Source organism: Dendrobates tinctorius, unplaced genomic scaffold (assembly GCF_039654945.1).
Source record: "Dendrobates tinctorius isolate UK_male_01 unplaced genomic scaffold, ASM3965494v1 ptg000011l, whole genome shotgun sequence".
Taxonomy (NCBI): Eukaryota; Metazoa; Chordata; class Amphibia; order Anura; family Dendrobatidae; genus Dendrobates; species Dendrobates tinctorius.
In genome coordinates, this window is record NW_027361679.1 from 1,354,928 (window position 1) to 1,375,105 (window position 20,178).

Consider the following 20,178-nt stretch of genomic DNA (forward strand, 5'->3'; position numbering starts at 1 on the left):
AATCCCAGCCCTAACCATAACCCTAACCGCAAACCTAACCCTAACAAACCCCTAACCATAATTCCAACCCTAACCCCAACCCTAACAGTAACTTTAACCCCAACCATAACTTTAGCCCCAACCCTAACTTAAGCCCCAACCCTAGCCCTAACTTTAGCCCCAACACTAACCCTAACTTTAGCCCCAACCCTAACCCTAACTTTAGCTCCAACCCTAACCCTAACCTTAATGGGAAAATGGAAATAAATACTTTTTTATTTTATTATTTTTCCCTAGCTAAGGGGGTTATAAAGGGGGGTTTAATTTAATATTTTTAGCAGGTTTTTATAGGGGGTTTTTATGTTTGGCAGCTGTCACACACAAAAAGACACTTTTTATTGCAAAACATAGTTTTTGCATCACATTTTGAGAGCTATAGTTTTTCCATACTTTGGCCCACAGAGCCATGTGAGGTCTTTTTTTTTTTGCGGGATGAGTGGACATACTTATTGGTACCATTTTTGGGCACATGACATTTTTTGATCGCTTTTTATTCTGATTTTTGGGAGGCAGAATGAACAAGAACCAGCAATTTATGAATTTCTTTTGGGGGGAGCGTTTATACCGTTCCGCGTGTGGTAAAATTGATAAAGCAGTTTTATTCTTCGGGTTAGTACGATTACAGCGATACCTCATTTGCTAATGTTTTGATGCTTTTATACAATAAAAACTATTTTATAGAAAAAATAATTATTTTTGCACCGCTTTATTCTGCGAGCTATAACTTTTTTATTTTTCTGGTGATGGAGCTATATGGCAGCTTGTTTTTTTTGCAGGACAAGATGATGTTTTCAGCGGTACCACATTTGTATGATGATAAAACATTGTTTTTTTGCCCTGGTTTTTTTTAATGGTGTTTACTAAAGGGGTTAATTAGTGAGACAGTTCTATAGGTCAGGTCGTTACGGACGCAGCATTACTAAATATGTGTACTTTTATTGCTTAGATTTTTTTATTTAAATATTTAATGATTGATTGTATCTGTTATGCGCCGGGATTCTCCCTCTGCACAAGGTAGAACACAAGCCTTATCTCCCTCTGCAGTCGCCCGCTCAGCTTCGGCTAGAATGGGTGCTGCTCAGCAGAGACGTTGGTCTCAGCGTCTTGCTCAGAATCATGCTGTGCCCTTTGTTACTGCTGGCTCTCCAGCTTCACTATAGTAACTAGCAATAGGCAGCAGTGAACAGTCGTTTCTGAAGCTAAGTCCAGGAATCACCCTACTGGGCATGCTTGTGAGGTGGCGACCTCTCATTGGTGGTCAGTTGTCAGCTGCTCTGGGGATGTGTCAGTCCCGGATTGGTCCACGAGCAAGGTCCAGTCCGACTGGACTTTAGTGCAGACTATAAAAGGGTCTTTGGGTCGCCCCGCGGCATTCTAAGATCATTTTCCATTGTGTATGTTTGGGTGGAGACTGCCGCTTTGTCGGCATGTGTGAACATCTAGTTTTACCTAGAGAGGCAAGCTTTTCCTTGCCTTGGCCTAGCGCCTGTCTTGGCCGCATGTGCTGTTAGCACGGGCTGTTTACAGGGCACAGTCAAACCCATATTCTTTAACCCTTTTGTTTTTAGGAATAGCACACACCTCTTTTGGTACCGCTCGGCAATTAGCTGTGCTTGGTACTCTTATTTTTGCGCTACTCAGTGGAGCTGAATTGGTTAGTTGTATTTTTGTTGCCACTCGGCGGTTAGCTGAGCTGGTATTCCTCGGCCAGTGCTCACCTCTTTGAGAAGCTATCAGAGTAGGGTAATCTGTACTCAGTCCACACAGGGTGACATCAACCCCGTGTGCTCTTGGTAATCGCTTGCTGCACTGCTCTGCCATTGCTCACTAGTAGCAGGATAACATCTCTGCACGGTGGACCCCAGGTTGTGATCGCTCTAAATAAAGTGACTAATAAAGTGCGATCCGCTAGCCCTAACAGTATCGACCACTTATAAGGCAATTATAACATGATAATTATATAGGACAAAGAAAAGGCTGAGATATTAAATAGGCACTTTTCATCCATGTTCACCAATGACCTGTTTGTTCCAGTGATCTTTCAACAAGGCAAAAATCAAAGTTCACTACCTAATATAACTCGTTTACCACAAAAAGAAGTATGCCTGTGTCTGAGAAAATTAAACATTGACAAATCCCCCAGTCCAGATGACATTCATCCATGGATACTGATGGAATTGAGCTCAGTAATTGACAGACTGCTGCATTTCATATTCTTAGACTCTCTTGTAACAGAGATGGTGCCACAGGATTGGAGGTTGGCTGATGTGGTATCTATATTTAAGTAAGGTAAGAAGGTGGATCCAAGTAAGTACCGTGGGGTAAGTCAGACATTTGTAGTGTGCAAAGTTTTTGAGGGCATCATAAGAGAAGAGATGACCTACAGAGATATATTGCAGAGAATAATAAAATATATGACAACCAGCATGGATTCATGAAAAATAAATTGTGTCTAACCAACATGTTGGGCTTCTATGAGGAGGTAAGTGCAAATCTGGATGTTGGTAATACGGGTGACGTGATTTATCTTGACTTTGCAAAGGCATTTGATATTGTACCACATAACAGTCTTATACTGAAGCTACAGAAGTAGGGACTGAGGGAAACTATATGCAGATGGGTAAGGAATTTGTGAAATGACAGTGACACGCCGCACGGGCTGTGGGATACTCGGTACCGGGCCCGTTAACTTCAATGGGAGATGTCATAGCGGTGGTGACCCGGTCCGTGGCCCCAAGTGGTCATGTAAAAGGGGTAGAATTGAATGGGGATAAAGTTTATGTAATGATTCGTGACGCCAATTGGAGTGTTCGACTGTAGTATAGCCGGCACTGCAGATGATCCCTGGGGGAGTAGATGGTGATGGCAGTGCAGATGTTAAAACCCTCTCCAACCAGGGCAGGACCCCCAGAGATGGTGATACAAGTAGAAGGCACAGAGTAATAAGGCAGGAAACAAGGAAAGTCACTTTATCACTTACTGTAGTTCAGGTACAGTTCAGAGGAGATGTTACAACTCTCATCAGGTTACAGTCTGCTCTGGAGAATGGGAGTTATCTTTCTCTTTGCTTTGACTCAGTGTAACTTCCTGCTATTCTAATCCCTTCTGGGACCAAGGCTTTCTGGAGTTTAGAACTTCCCAGTATTGCCTTTACTCACTGTGTATTTTGCCTTCAGCAACTTGCAGTTTGAATCCTTTGTGACGCAGCTCAAGTTCCCACTTGCACTGTCCTTCACTGATTCCAGATTATTCTGTATTTCTGAGGGAAAACACCTTCCTGCTGGTTGTGTAATCCCACGCAGTCTCTCAGCTTACCACCCAGCTCTGAAAGCATGGATGATCTAGGGGCTGGTTCCCTGCTTTTTAGCTCTTACTCCTGGATAAGCCACATGTCATCATGGCATCCAAGCATACTTCCTCCTTCTTCACCACTGAGAACAACCACTCGGCCCCTCCCCCTCCCAGTTAGGGCATATCTGCAAAGCTCTCAGCCCCAGACAAATGAGGGAATGAGGCAAATTGTGTGTGTGTATCTAGCAGAGAAAGCATAACTCCCATTGCTCACAAAACACATACAGAACAGTACATATTTAACCCTTTTATGGCGATAAAGACGCAGGGCGCCACATTAGGAAGCAAAGATCTTGTATGATCGAAATGTCGCCACATGAGGCAGAATAAAGGAGATGTAAAATCCACCAAACTGTGCGTTGTGCTGTCTCTACTGTGTTTGTGATGAGGAAACAGAGTCCTCATAAATAGTATGTTCTCTAAATGGGATATAGTTAGCAGTGGGGTACTGCAGGGATGTGTGCTAGGACCGATTCTTTTTAACTTCTTTATTAATGTCCATCTTTGCTGATGACACCAAACTATGTAGAATATTAAAATTTGATCTTGACATTACAATATTACAAAACTATCTGAATAAGATGACCGAATGTGCAAACACTTGGTAAATGAGGTTTAAAGTAGATAAAGGTAGAGTAATGCACCTAGGATAGAGTAAATCCTATTGCTGCATATACATTAAAAGGGAGTATACTGGGGACTATAGAACAGGAGAAGGACTTGGGTATTCAGGTTACAAGTAAGCTGAGCAGCAGTACTCAATGTCAAGCAGCAGCTTTAAAATCAAAAAAGATTTTAGTATGTATAAAAAGAGAGAGAAAATCCTGCAATCCCAACGTATTGTTACCCCTTGATAAATCACTGGTGAGGCCACATCTATAATATGGGATTCAGTTTTGGGCTTCAGATTTTAAAAAGGATATTCAGAAGTTAAAGTCAGTTCAAAGGTGGGCAACTTGATTATTACAAAGGATGGAAGGCCTCTCATATAATAAGAAGCTGGAAAAGTCGGACTTGTTTAGCTTAGAAAAAAGATGCATCAGAGGAGATCTCATTTACATGTATAAATATATGTGTGGTCAGTACAGAGGTCTTGAAAATTACTTATTCCCTCGATACACCATACTAAGGACCAGGGGGCACTCATTACAGGTGGAAGAAAGGTTATTCTGGCAGCTAAACAGGAAATCGTTCTAAAGTTAGAAAAGTCAGACTGTGGAATGCCCTACCATAAAAAGCAGTAAAGGCAGACAATATAACAGCTATTAAAAAAGGGCTGGACGATTTCTTTGATACACATAACAATGGGGTTATAGTTAAATTAGTGACAAAATGTACAATTGGTGGTGAAAGGTTGAACTTGATGGACGTAGGTCTTTTTTCAACCTACTGTCTGTAACTATGTAATGTGCTTAGCTCAGATAGGACAAAATAATGGATATACACCAAAGAAATAAATCCTGTTTGATTAATATTGTACATGAAATTTTTCTTTTGGATGTGAATCGTTGCTGGTTGTAAGTGTTACGTATTATATACTGTAGTTAGGGTACATAAAGTATCTGGAGGTTAGAATACTTGCTTACATTTAGTTTAAATGCAATCTGTCCACAGAGTATTACACCCCAAACTATTTACAGTGCCTTGCGAAAGTATTCGGCCCTCTGGAACTTTTCAATCTTTTCCCACATATCATGCTTCAAACATAAAGATACCAAATGTAAATTTTTGGTGAAGAATCAACAACAAGTGGGACACAATTGTGAAATTGAACGAAATTTATTGGTTATTTTACATTTTTGTGGCAATTCAAAAACTGAAAAGTGGCGCTTGCAATATTATTCGGCCCCTTTAACTTAATACTTTGTGGCGCCACCTTTTGCTGCGATTACAGCTGCAAGTCGCTTGGGGTATGTCTCTATCAGTTTTGTACATGGAGAGACTGAAATTCTTGCCCATTCTTCCTTGGCAAACAGCTCGGGCTCAGTGAGGTTGAATGGAGATCGTTTGTGAACAGCAGTTTTCAGCTCTTTCCACAGATTCTCGATTGGATTCAGGTCAGGACTTTGACTTGGCCATTCTAACACCTGGATAAGTTTATTTGTGAGCCATTCCATTGTAGATTTGGCTTTATGTTTGGGATCATTGTCTTGTTGGAAGACAAATCTTCGTCCCAGTCTCAGGTCTTTTGCAGACTCCAACAGGTTTTAAATAATAATAATAATAATAATAATTTTATTTCTATAGCGCCAACATATTCTGCAGCACTTTACATTATAAAGGGGACTTCTACAGACAATAGACATTACAGCAGAGCATAGCAATAAACACATAGATCAAAACAGATACCAATAGGAAAGCGGGCCCTGCTCGCAAGCTTACAATCTATAAGGGAAAAGGGGAAACACGAAAGGTGGATGGTAACAATTGCTTTTATGGTTTTTATTATTTGGACCATCCCTATTATAAGGTTCGGGTGTTCCTGTTGCTGCATGAACCAGATAACTGTCTAAATATGTAACAGTACAGACACAGAGCTATTAACTGCAAAAAGCATGTGAGAACATGATGCGAGGAACCTGGATATGGTAAAAAATGTTGAAATGAGCCACACAGGAATATTTAGGTTAGTGCGTTGAGGCAATAGGCCAGTCTGAACAATTGCATTTTTAAGGCACACTTAAAACTGTGGGGATTGGGGATTAATCGTATTAGTCTGGTTAGTGCATTCCCAAAAAATTGGTGCAGCACGTGAAAAGTCTTGGAGACGGGAGTGGGAGGTTCTGATTAATGAGGATGTTAACCTCAGGTCATTAGCAGAACAGAGGGCACGGGTAGGGTGGTAGGCTGAGACTAGGGAGGAGATATAGGGTGATACTGAGCCATGGAGTGCTTTGTTGGTAAGGGTAATAAGTTTATACTAAATTCTGGAGTGGATGGGTAGCCAGTCTAAGGACTGGCACAAGGTAGAGGCATCGGTATAGCGATTGGTGAAGAAAATGATCCTGGCTGCAGCATTCAGGACGGATTGGAGAGGGGAGAGTGTGGTAAGAGGGAGACAGATTAGTAGAGAGTTACAATAGTCCAAACGAGAATGAATAAGAGAAACAGTAAGAGTTTCTGCAGAGTCGAAAGTAAGAAATGGTCAAATTCTCGAAATGCTTTTGAGGTGCAGATAACAAGAGCAAGCCAGTGATTGGATGTGGGGGGTGAATGAAGGCTCAGAATCAAGTATGACCCCAAGACAGCGGGCATGTTGCTGGGGAGTAATGGTGGAACCACACATGGAAATGGCAATGTCAGGCATAGGTAGGTTAGTAGAGGGAGGAAACACGAGGAGTTCCGTTTTTGAAAGGTTCAGTTTCAGATAGAGGGAGGACATAATGTTAGAGACAGCGGTAAGGCAATCACTGGTATTTTCCAAAAAGGCAGGCGTGATATCAGAAGAAGTGTATAATTGAGTGTCATCAGCATAGAGATGGAACCCAAATCTACTGATTGCTTGACCAATAGGGGCAGTATACAAAGAGAAGAGGAGGGGGCCTAGAACCAATCCTTGAGGAACCCCAACAGTAAGGGGAAGATGAGAGGAGGAGGAGCCAGCAAAAGATACAGTAAAGGAGTGGTTTGAGAGATAGGAGAACCAAGAGAGAACGGTGTCCTTGAGGCCAATGGAACAGAGCATAGTGAGGAGGAGCTGATGATTCACAGTGTCAAATGCTGAGGAGAGATCCAAGACAATTAGCATAGATTAGTGACCATTAGATTTAGCTTTTAGAAGATCATTAAAGACTTCAGAGAGGGCAGTTTCAATAGAGTGTAGAGAGCAGAAACTGGATTGTAGAGGGTCGAGGAGAGATTTATCTGAGAGATAGTGGATAAGATGGGTGTGGACCAGGCGGGCATTCCAGGAGTTTAGAGATGAAGGGAATATTAGAGACAGGTCTATAGTTAGCGGCACAGTTTTGGTCGAGAAATGGCATTTTAAGTAATGGTTGTATGATGGCATGCTTATATGAGGAAGGAAAGATACCAGAAGGGAGAGAGAGGTTAAATATTTTAGTTAGGTGAGTAGTGACAGCAGGGGAAAGGGACAGGAGGAGATGTGATGGAATGGGGTCACTGGTGCAAGTGGTAGGGCTAGAAAATGCAAGGAGCCTGATTACTTCTTCTTCTGTGATTGGTTCAAAATCAGAGAGTGAGCTAGATGCAGTGGGGGAGGGAGGATAGTGCATGGTATGAGGGGATTGGGAGATAATTTCCTGTCGGATATGGTCAATTTTCTCTTTGAAATAATTAGCCAGATCATCAGCATGGAGATCTGTGGTTGGGGCCTGCACTTTTGGGTTACGTAGGGAATGAAAAGTGTCAAAGAGACGTTTCCGGTTATTGGATGGTGAGGTGATGAGGGTGTTGAAATGGGTTTGTTTTGAGAGGAGAAGTCTTGTATGTTTTAACCATAAACTTATAATGGATGAAATCTTAGGGTAGATTGGATTTTCTCCACAGACGTTCGGCGCACCTGGAGCACCGCTGTAGGAAACATGTTTGCAGCGTGTGCCATGGTTGTCGCCATCTGTGCCTAGTTGATCTATGTATAGGAGGTGCAATTTCATCCAGGGCACTTTGAGGTGTTTCATTGTAATGCTTCACTGAAGAATCAGGACATGAGAGGGAGGAGATAGGGGCCAACAATGACTGCAAGTTTCTCATAAGATTCTGGGTGTTAATGGCCTGTATGTTTCTAAAAGTGTGGAAAGTGGGGGTGACCTGGGCGGGATGGCAGTTCTTGATAGAGAATGATAGAAGGTTGTGGTCAGAGAGCGGAGAGGGGAGTTTGTGAAATCATCCAATGAGCAAAGCTGGGAGAAGACCAAGTCAAGGGAGTTTCTGTCTTTATGCATTGGAGAGTTAGTATGCTGCGAGAGGCCAAAAGAGGAGGTTAGCGCTAAAAGGTGAGAAGCAGATGGTGAGAGAGGAAGGGCAATGGGAATGTTGAAATCTCCCATGATAAGGGTGGGGATGTCACAGGAGAGATAGTGTGGAAGCCAGGTGGCAAAGTGATCCAGAAACTGATGGAAGGTGCCTGGAGGGCGATATACCACCGCCACTCGCATGGAGAAGGGGACGTAGAGTCTGACAGCGTGGACCTCAAAAGAAGGGAAGACAAGTGACTGTACTTGAGGGATAACCTGAAAGGTACATGTGGGTGATAGGAGCAGACCAACGCCTCCACCAAGGTTTTCTTCAAGAATGGTCCTGTATTTGGCTCCATCCATCTTCCCATCAATTTTAACCATCTTTTCTGTCCCTGCTGAAGAAAAGCAGCCCCAAACCATGATACTGCCATCTCCATGTTTGACAGTGGGGATGGTGTGTTCAGGGTGATGAGCTGTGTTGCATTTACGCCAAACATATTGTTTGGCATTGTTGCCAAAAAGTTCGATTATGGTTTCATCTGACCAGAGCACCTTCTTCCACATGTTTGGTGTGTCTCCCAGGTGGCTTGTTGCAAACTTTAAACAACACTTTTTATGGATATCTTTGAGAAATGGCTTTCTTCTTGCCACTCTTCCATAAAGGGCAGATTTGTGCAGTGTACGACTGATTGTTTTCCTATGGACAGACTGTCCCACCTCAGCTGTAGATCTCTGCAGTTCATCCAGAGTGATCATGGGCCTCTTGGCTGCATTTCTGATCAGTCTTCTCCTTGTTTGAGATGAGGGATGGTCGGGTCTTGATAGATTTGCAGTGGTATGATACTCCTTCCATTTCAATATGATCGCTTGCACAGTGCTTTTTGGGATGTTTAACCCCTTCACCCCCAAGGGTGGTTTGCACGTTCATGACCGGGCCAATTTTTACAATTCTGACCACTGTACCTTTATGAGGTCATAACTCTGGAACGCTTCCACGGATCCCGGTGATTCTGTTTTCTCGTGACATATTGTACTTCATGTTAGTGGTAAAATTTCATTCTAATAACTTGCGTTTATTTGTGAGAAAAACGGAAATTTGGCGAAAATTTTGAAAATTTCGCAATTTTCCAACTTTGAATTTTTTTGCCCTTAAATCACAGAGATACGGCACACAAAAAACTTGATAACTAACATTTCACACATGTTTACTTTACATCAGCACAATTTTGGAACCAAAATTTTTTTTTGTTAGGAAGTTATAAGGGTTAAAAGTTGACCAGCGAGTTCTCATTTTTACAACACCATTTTATTTTTAGGACCACATCACATTTGAAGTCACTTTGAGGGGTCTATATGATAGAAAATACCCAAAAGTGACACCATTCTAAAAACTGCACCCCTTAAGGTGCTCAAAACCACATTCAAGAAGTTTATTAACCCTTTAGGTGCGTCACAGGAATTTTTTTGAATATTTAAAAAAAAATGAACATCTAACTTTTTTTCATAAAAAAAAATACTTCAGGTTCAATTTTTTTTTATTTTACCAAGGGTAACAGGAGAAATTGAACTGCAAAAGTTATTGTGCAATTTGTCCTGAGTACGCAGATACCTGATATGTGGGGGGAACGACTGTTTCGGCGCATGGCAGAGCTCAGAATGGAAGGAGCGCCGTTTGACTTTTTCAATCAAAATTGGCTGGAATTCAGATTGGACGCCATGTCACGTTTGGAGAGTCCCTGATGTACCTAAACAGTGGAAACCCCCTACAAGTGACCCCATTTTGGAAACTAGACCCACCAAGGAACTTATCTAGATATGTGGTGAGAACTTTGAACCCACAAGGGCTTTACAGAAGTTTATAACGTACAGCGGTACAATTAAAAAATCATATTTTTTCCATAAAAATGATCTTTTCACCCCAATTTTTATTTTCCCAAGGGTAACAGGACCCTAAAAGTTATTGTGCAATTTGTCCTGAGTACGCTGATACCCCACATGTGGGGGTAAACCACTATTTGGGCGCATGGCAGAGCTCGGAAGGGAAGCAGCGCCATTTGACGTTTTTGGCTGAAATTGAGATCGGACACCATGTCGCGTTTGGAAAACCCCTGATGTACCAAAACAGTGGAAACCCCCACAAATGACACCATTTTGGAAACTAGACCCCCTAAGGAACTTATCTAGATGTGTGGTGAGAACTTTGAACCCCCATGGGCTTCACAGAAGTTTATAACATAAAGCCATACAATTAAAAAATCATATTTTTTCCACAAAAATGATCTTTTCACCCTCAATTCTTATTTTTCCAAGGGTAACAGGACCCTAAAAGTTATTGTGCAATTTGTCCTGAGTACGCTGATACCCCACATGTGGGGGTAAACCACTATTTGGGCACATGGCAGAGCTCGGAAGGGAAGCAGCACCATTTGACGTTTTTGGCTGGAATTGAGATCGGACACCATGTCGCGTTTGGAAAACTCCTGATGTACCAAAACAGTGGAAACCCCCCACAAATGACACCATTTTGGAAACTAGACCACCTAAGGAACTTATTTAGATGTGTGGTGAGAACTTGAACCCCCATGGGCTTCACAGAAGTTTATAACATAAAGCCATACAATTAAAAAATCATATTTTTTCCACAAAAATGATCTTTTCACCCTCAATTCTTATTTTTCCAAGGGTAACAGGACCCTAAAAGTTATTGTGCAATTTGTGCTGAGTACGCTGATACCCCACATGTGGGGGTAAACCACTATTTGGGCGCATGGCAGAGCTCGGAAGGGAAGCAGCGCCATTTGACGTTTTTGGCTGGAATTGAGATCGGACACCATGTCGCGTTTGGAAAACTCCTGATGTACCAAAACAGTGGAAACCCCCCACAAATGACACCATTTTGGAAACTAGACCCCCTAAGGAACTTATCTAGATGTGTGGTGAAAACTTGAACCCCTATGGGCTTCACAGAAGTTTATAACATAAAGCCATACAATTAAAAAATCATATTTTTTCCACAAAAATGATCTTTTCACCCTCAATTCTTATTTTTCCAAGGGTAACAGGACCCTAAAAGTTATTGTGCAATTTGTCCTGAGTACGCTGATACCCCACATGTGGGGGTAAACCACTATTTGGGCGCATGGCAGAGCTCGGAAGGGAAGCAGCGCCATTTGACGTTTTTGGCTGGAATTGAGATCGGACACCATGTCGCGTTTGGAAAACTCTTGATGTACCAAAACAGTGGAACCCCCCACAAATGACACCATTTTGGAAACTAGACCCCCTAAGGAACTTATCTAGATGTGTGGTGAGCACTTTGACCCCCCCAGTGCTTCACAGAAGTTTACAACGCCCGGGCGTGAAAATAAAAAATTTGTATTTTTTCCACAAACATGATCTTTTAGTCACCATTTTTTTATTTTCCCAAGGGTACCAGGAGAAATTGGACCCCAAAAGTTGTTGTCCAATTTGTCCTGAGTATGCTGATACCCCATACGTGGGAGAAAACTACTGTATGGGCACACGTCGGGGCTCGGAAGGGAAGTAGTGACGTTTTGGAATGCAGACTTTGATGGAATGGTCTGCGGGTGTCGTGTTGCCTTTGGAGAGCCCCTAATGTACCTAAACAGTGGAAACCCCCCACAAATGACACCATTTTGTAAACTAGACCCCCCAAGGAACTTATCTAGATGTGTGGTGAGCACTTTGAACCCCCCAGTGCTTCACAGAAGTTTACAACGCCCGGGCGTGAAAATAAAAAATTCATATTTTTTCCACAAACATGATCTTTTAGTCACCATTTTTTTATTTTCCCAAGGGTACCAGGAGAAATTGGACCCCAAAAGTTGTTGTCCAATTTGTCCTGAGTATGCTGATACCCCATATGTGGGAGAAAACTACTGTATGGGCACACGTCGGGGCTCGGAAGGGAAGTAGTGACGTTTTGGAATGCAGGCTTTGATGGAATGGTCTGCGGGTGTCATGTTGCCTTTGGAGAGCCCCTAATGTACCTAAACAGTGGAAACCCCCCACAAATGACACCATTTTGTAAACTAGACCCCCCAAGGAACTTATCTAGATGTGTGGTGAGCACTTTGAACCCCCAAGGGCTTCACAGAAGTTTATAATGCCCGGGCATGAAAATAAAAAAATCGTATTTTTTTCCACAAACATGATCAATTAGTCCCCAATTTTTTCATTTTCCCAAGGGTAACAGGAGAAATTGGACCGCAAAAGTTGTTGTCCAATTTGTCCTGAGTACGCTGACACCCCATATGTGGGAGAAAACTACTGTATGGACACACGTCGGGGCTCGGAAGGGAAGCAGTGACGTTTTGGAATGCAGACTTTGATGGAATGGTCTGCGGGTGTCATGTGCATTTGGAGAGCCCCTGATGTACCTAAACTATTGAAACTCCCCACAAGTGACCCCATTTTGGACACTAGACCCCCCACGGAACTTATCTAGATGTGTGGTGAGCACTTTGAACCCCCAAGTGCTTCACAGAAGTTTATAACACTCAGACGTGAAAATAAAAAAATCATTTTTTTCCACAAAAATTATATTTTTGCCCCCAATTTTTTATTTTCCTAAGGGTAACAGGAGAAATTGGACCCCAAAAATTGTTTTGCAATTTGTCCTGAGTAGGCTGATACCCTACATGTGGGGGTAAAACACTGTTTGGGCGCATAGCAGAGCTTGGAAGGGAAGGAGCACCATTTGACTTTTTCAACTCAGAATTGGCTGGAATTGAGATCAGACGCCATGTTGCATTTGGAGAGCCCCTGATGTGCCCAAACAGTGGAAACCCCCAATTCTAACTCCAACCCGAACCCCAACACGCCCCTAACCCTAGCCCTAACCCTAACCCTAGCCCTAACCCTAACCCTAACCCTAACCCTAGCCCTAACCCTAACCCTAGCCCTAGCCCTAACCCTACCCCAACACACCCCTAGCCCTAACCCTAACCCTTATGGAAAAATGGAAATAAATACATTTTTTTTATTTTATTATTTTTCCCTAACTAAGGGGGTGATAACGGGGGGTTTGATTTACTATTTATGGCGGTTTTTATGTTTGGCGGCTGTCGCACGCTAAAAGACGCTTTTTATTGTAAAAATAGTTTTTGCATCACCACATATTGAGAGCTATAATTTTTCCGTATTTTGGCCCACCGAGTCATGTGAGGTCTTATTTTTTGCGGGACGAGTTGACGTTTTTATTGGTACCATTTTCGGGCTCGTGGAATTTTTTGATCGCTTTTTATTCCGATTTTTGGGACGCAGAATGAACAAAAACCAGCGTTTCATGAATTTCTTTTGGGGGGGTGCGTTTACACCGTTCCGCGTGCGGTAAAATTGATAAAGAGGTTTTATTCTTCACATCAGTACGGTTACAGCGATACCTCATTTAGGTCGTTTTTTTATGTTTTTGTCGGTTTTATGCAATGAAAACTATTTTATATAAAAAATAATTATTTTTGCATCGCTTTATTCAGCGAGCTATAACTTTTTTATTTTTTCGCTGATGATGCTGTGTGGTGGCTCGTTTTTTGCGGGACAAGATGACGTTTTCAGCGGTACCATGGATATTTATATGCGTCTTTTTGATCGCGCGTTATTACACTTTTTGTTTGGCGGTATGATAATAAATCATTATTTTTTGCTTCATTTTTTATTTTTATTTTTTAAGGGGTTCGCTAAAGGGGTTAACTAATGGGACAGTTTTATAGGGCGGGTCGTTACGGACGCAGCGATACCTAATATGTGTACTTTTATTGTTTTTTTTATTATTATTTCCAAAAAATGGATTTATTGGGGGAATATTTTTTTTTTTTTCTAATATATTTGGCGATTTTTTTTTTAATTATTTTTACACTTTTCTTTATTTTTTTTTTACTTTATTAAATAGTCCCAGGTGGGACATCACTGTCCTGTGACAGATCGCTGATCTGTCACATCACAGATCACTGTGACAGATCAGCAATCTGTCACAGGCATTGAAGAAGACTTCCTCATGCCTGCGCTTTGCAGGCACTGAGGAAGCCAGCTTCCTCAGGCCCCCGAAGGCCCCCGTCGCCATCTTGGATTCGGGGGCATGGAGGAAAGGAGCCCCCCGCAGCAGCGCTGCACATTGCGCTGCCGTGGGGGGCTCAGGGAAGCACGGAGGGAGCCCCCTCCCTGCCGATGCTTCCCTTTAACCCCCGGTACACCGCGATCGTGTTTGATCGCGGTGTGCAAGGGGTTAACGTGTCGGGGGCGGTCCGTGACCGCCCCTGACACATTGTGCCGGGTGTCAGCTGTGATAATCAGCTGACACCCGGCCGCGATCAGCGGCGCTCACCACGTAGGCGCCGCTGATCGCGGTAGACGTACTATCCCGTCCACGGTCATACGGGCCCGGGTACCGTGGACGGGATAGTACGTCGGATGTCAGGAAGGGGTTAAAGTTTTGGAATCATTTTAAATTTCTCCACAACAGTATCACGGACCTGTCTGTTGTGTTCCTGGGTCTTCATGATGCTCTCTGTGCTTCAAACAGAACCCTGAGCCTATCACAGAGCAGGTGCATTTATACGGAGACTTGATTACCCACAGGTGGATTATATTTATCATCATTAGTCATTTAGAACACCATTGGATCATTCAGATATCCATAATAAACTTCTGGAGTGAGTTTGCTGCACTGAAAGTAAAGGGGACGAATAATATTGCACGCCCCACTTTTCAGTTTTTGAATTTCCACAAAAATGTAAAATAACCAATAACTTCACATTTGTGTCCCAGTTGTTGTTGATTCTTCACCAAAAATTTAAATTTGGTATTTTATGTTTGAAGCATGATATGTGGGAAAAGGTTGAAAAGTTCCAGGGGGCCGAATACTTTCTCAAGGCACTGTATATGGGTTTGTAGTTCTTTCATAGACAAGTCCAACCATACCTTTGCATGACCAATCCATTTATTAATTTCTGAAAAATCAGGTTTTGAATTGATATATAAATGATGCTGTGATTTTGAAGACTCTGTCACGCCAGCTCTTTTCCCCACCCAACACCTTCTCCTCATGCTTGACTGATGAAGCCTTTTGTCTGAAATCACATATCATAGAAGCTGTGTCATGGAGTTACCACAACAAAGCTGAGCCAGAAGACCGTAGCGTCTGGTGGCTCCTACTCCGCCGCTGAGAAGAAGCACTTCTCCAGTGTATTAAAATGTTTATTTCTTTCAGCAGAACAGACGTTAATTGACCATGTTGGAAATTTCTTCATTCAGCTGTGCTTAGTTAGCCACTCCTCTCCCCTGTGAAATCTGGGCTTGATTGCCAAATCCTTGATTGAGTTAGCAATTGCTGCAAGACTTAGGAGTGGGAGAAGTTAATTTTGTGAAATAACGCTGGAGGAATTTATGAGCGACTGTTGCCTGGTTTGTATTCTTGGAAATTCCTTATCCTTCCCGATTTTCCTTTCTTCCCCCTCCCTACACACCTTGGTGAATACCTCTGTTTTATGTGAGTGTATATTTTGTGCGTGGAGTTTTCAGTTTACCCTTGTCTTGTTACCCTGTCTGTCGGGTTGGTGTACTGCGGTGCACAGTAGCGCCCCCTCTTTCCTGGTTGGGTGAAGGGGACAGACGAAGGGCCAATCTAGGAGATAGGGCAAGGGCAGAGACCTCGGTGTCTTCGCCCTCTGAAGTATCCTGGAGAGCAGGGCGAGCTAGGGCACCCCCTAGTCTTAGGGCCAGGAAAGGTGCCCCTGGTCCCAGGTCACTCGCCAGTTGAATCGTGACAAGTTGTGAGTCAAGCAGCAGGAGGCAGCTCTCGGTGGGGGATAGAGCTGGAGTGACAGAGGCTACAGATTTAGAAGTAGCTCTTCAGCCTCAGTTGCATATCAACTTACAAACTGTATTCTCAGTAATGGAGGAACAGACAATAATAATAATAATAAATTTTATTTTTATAGCGCCGACATATTCCGCAGCACTTTACATTTCAGAGGGGATTTGTACAGACAATAGACATTACAGCATAACAATAATCACATACAGTAGATTATAACAAATACCAAGAGGAGTGAGGGCCCTGCTCGCAAGCTTACAGTCTATGAGGAAAGAGGTAGACACGAAAGGTGGGTGGTAACAGTTGCCCTGATTGTATGGACCAGCCATAATGTTAAGTGTGTAACAGTACAGACACAGAGGGCTAATGGATGCATAAAGCATGTGGGAACATGATGCTGGGAACCTGGTTATGGTAAAATTTTTGGCTCTGCCACACAGGGATAGGTTAGGTTAATGTGTTGAGGCGATAGGCCAGTCTGAATAAATGCGTTTTCAGGACACGCTTAAAATTGTGGGGACTGGGGACTAATCGTATTGACCTGGGAAGTGCATTCCAAAGAATTGGCGCGGCACGTGTAAAGTCTTGGAGACGGGAGTGGGAGGTTCTGACTATTGAGGATACTAACCTCAGGTCATCAGCAGAACGGCCATATAAAGATATAAAGGTATTGCTGGATTTAGTTTTGAAAGAGCCACATGCACATGTAAATAGTTTGAATGTGAAATCCTGCTGACATATTCCTTATATAATATTTTCTTTGTGTGTGGCTTTTGCTATTTTGTATTGGAGACTTTCACTGTGGAAAACAACACTTACAATTGGGTTTGGCAACTTATTTTTGATAAAAACAGTCTTTATATTGTATGATCTTGGTACAGTATGCCTTTTGTGTGGAGGGAAAAGTGGACATTATTTAACAAATACTTGACAGTACTTTTTCTGTCTGGGCACTGTATGTTAAAAGTTTATTCCCAAAATTGTAAGTTATAACCTAATTTATTAATTGATGGGACATCTGACTGCTGGGACACTCAGCGATCATGATTATGTGGCTCTAGATCCTGGGAAAAGGACTTTGGAGATTCCCATCTTGGATGGTGCGGTAATGTGCATGTTTCACCTCCACTCCGTTCATGATCTATGGGACTGCTAGAGAAAGCAAAGTGTATGCTTGGCTACTTCCTGCAGTTCCATAGACAGTGAATAGAGAAAAAGTCAAGAATCCAAATCACTGCTCCATTCAAGACGGCTTTGCAGATTTCTATTCCTGGGGGGAATCTAGGCGGTATCCGCAGTCGGACCCTCAGAGATCAGTAAGTTACAAGTTTGTGAATAACCCTTTAACATATGCCCTATTTTTCTGGCTTCTTTATGCCACAAGGCAGGTAAAGTGTGTGGAAAAGTTTCTCTATTTTGTCTTTTTAAAAATTAAAGTATTTTAATATATTTTTAATTGATTCTTGTTTTTTGGAGGGAGGAGTGCAAACAATACCTACTATATCTGCATCATGTGTGTCAAGCAATATATCTTACTAGCTGAAGAGCCCAGTGTTGCCTGGGCATAGTAACCAACTGTGGTTAGTTATAACAAATTATAATGATTATATTGCACATAAAAACATTCCACATCATATATTCAACACTACAGATTTGCAACACAAATTAACTAAACGATTACCCAAGTATTGATAGTATTTTATTTTCAACTCATTCAAGAGCCTTTTGATAAACAACATGTTTGGTTTTTCCTTTCGGTGCAAAGATGAACAGAATTTTGGCAATTCCAACTCTTGAACAGATCCTGTAAAGTTAACCATAAGAAAAGCATGGAGATTGCAAATCGATCCCAACTACTTTCAAGGACTGTCCCTGAGCATTGTTAATGGACATTGCAAATAGCAGTTGAACTAGAAACTGGAGGCGTTTAAAATCAAAAAACAAATCAGATGGAATGAGTGGAATTCTTGGAATGAAAATGTCCTCTCCTTTGGCACATCCTGGTTCTGAGCTGTGTATCTAACCTTATCCTGTGTGATAATGTCTGCTGAGCTGTGTACCTAATCCTCTCCTGTGTGATGCTTTCTGTTGATCTGTGTATCTAATCCTATCCTGTGTGATACTGACTGCTGAGCTGTGTATCTAATCCTATCCTGTGTGATACCATCTGCTGAGCTGTGTAGCTAACCCTATCCTGTGTGATACTGACTGCTGAGCCGTGTACCTAATCCTATCATGTGTGTTACTGACTGCTCAGCCGTGTATCTAATCCTATCCTCTGTGATACTGACTGCTGAGCCATGTATCTAATCCCATCCTGTGTGATACTGACTGCTGAGCCATGTATCTAATCCTATTCTGTGTGATACTGTCTGATAAGCCATGTATCTAATACTATTCTGTGTGATACTGTGTGCTGAGCTGTGTATCTAATCCTATCCTGTGTGATACTGTCTGCTGAGCCATGTATCTATTCCTATCCTGTGTGATACTGACTGCTGAGCTGTGTATCTAATCCTATCCTGTGTGATACTGACTGCTGAGCTGTGTATCTAATCCTATCCTGTGTGATACTGACTGCTGAGCCGTGTATCTAATCCTATCCTGTGTGATACTGGGCTCCCCCTGCAGTCTGTGTCAGAGCGTGGTCTGTGTTGGCACGGTAATAAATTGTGTTATTTCCAGCTTTACAGAAGGACGATAACACCATAGAAATGATAAGAATAATAGGCCTCAATTACCACAACTGTCTACAAAGAAAACTGTTGCTGATAGCAACCAATTACAGCTCATTTTTCATCTGTTAAACAGCTCTGGGACAGCGTGGCGAGTTTTGAGTGGCGACTTTTGTGTTTCGACTTTTATGTGGCAAGGTTGGTGTATGTGTGGTGAAATGTGTGCTGAGGGTGGTTTATGTGTTGAAGCACGTGGTAGTGTGTGGAGCATTTTGTGTGTGTTCATATCCCCGTGTGTGGTGAGTATCCCATGTCAGGGCCCCACCTTAGCAACTGTACGGTATATACTCTTTGGCGCCATCATTCTCTCATTCTTTAAATCCCCCTTGTTCACACCTGGCAGCTGTCAATTTGCCTCCAACACTTTTCCTTTCACTTTTTCCCCATTATGTAGATAGGGGCAAAATTGATTAGTGAATTGGAATGCGCGGGGTTAAATTGTTACCATAATCTACCATTATGTAGATAGGGGCAAAATTGATTGGTGAATTGGAACGCGCGGGGTTAAAATTTCACCTCACAACATAGCCTATGACGCTCTCGGGGTCCTGACGTGTGACTGTGCAAAATTTTGTGGCTGTAGCCACGATGGTAACGATTTATGTAGATATGGACAAAATTGATTGGTGAATTGGAATGCGCGGGGTTAAATCATTACCATAATCTACCATTATGTAGATAGGGGCAAAATTGATTGGTGAATTGGAATGCACGGGGTTAAAATTTTGCCTCACAACATAGCCCATGACGCTCTCGGGGTCCAGACGTGTGACTGTGCAAAATTTTGTGGCTGTAGCTACGATGGTGCAGATGCCAATCCCGGACATACATACATACATACATACATACATACAGTACATACACACATACATACACACACACATACATACACACATACATACATACATACACACACACACATACATACATACACACACATACATACATACATACACACACACACACACACACACACATACACACACACACATACATACACACACACACATACATACATACATACATACACACATACATACATACACACACACACACACACACATACATACACACATACATACATACACATACACACACACACACACACACACACACACATACATACACACACATTGAGCTTTATATATTAGATAGAAATAAGAGCCAAGGTACACTACAGAAGGTATCTAAGTGAATACACTTCTAAAAATGTGGCTTTTCCGCTATGCACTTATAACTAATAACAGAAATGTCAAATACTGATATTTGTATAAACATACAGAATAATTTACGTTGTGTG

General features: G+C 42.3%; 1 protein-coding gene across 2 annotated transcripts in view; it reads right to left on the reverse strand.

Moving 5' to 3' along the window:
- Positions 1 to 20,178, reverse strand: part of BANK1 (B cell scaffold protein with ankyrin repeats 1) — a 1,011,739-nt gene that overhangs the window by 246,233 nt on the left and 745,328 nt on the right. The gene's annotated exons all lie outside the window — the stretch shown is intronic.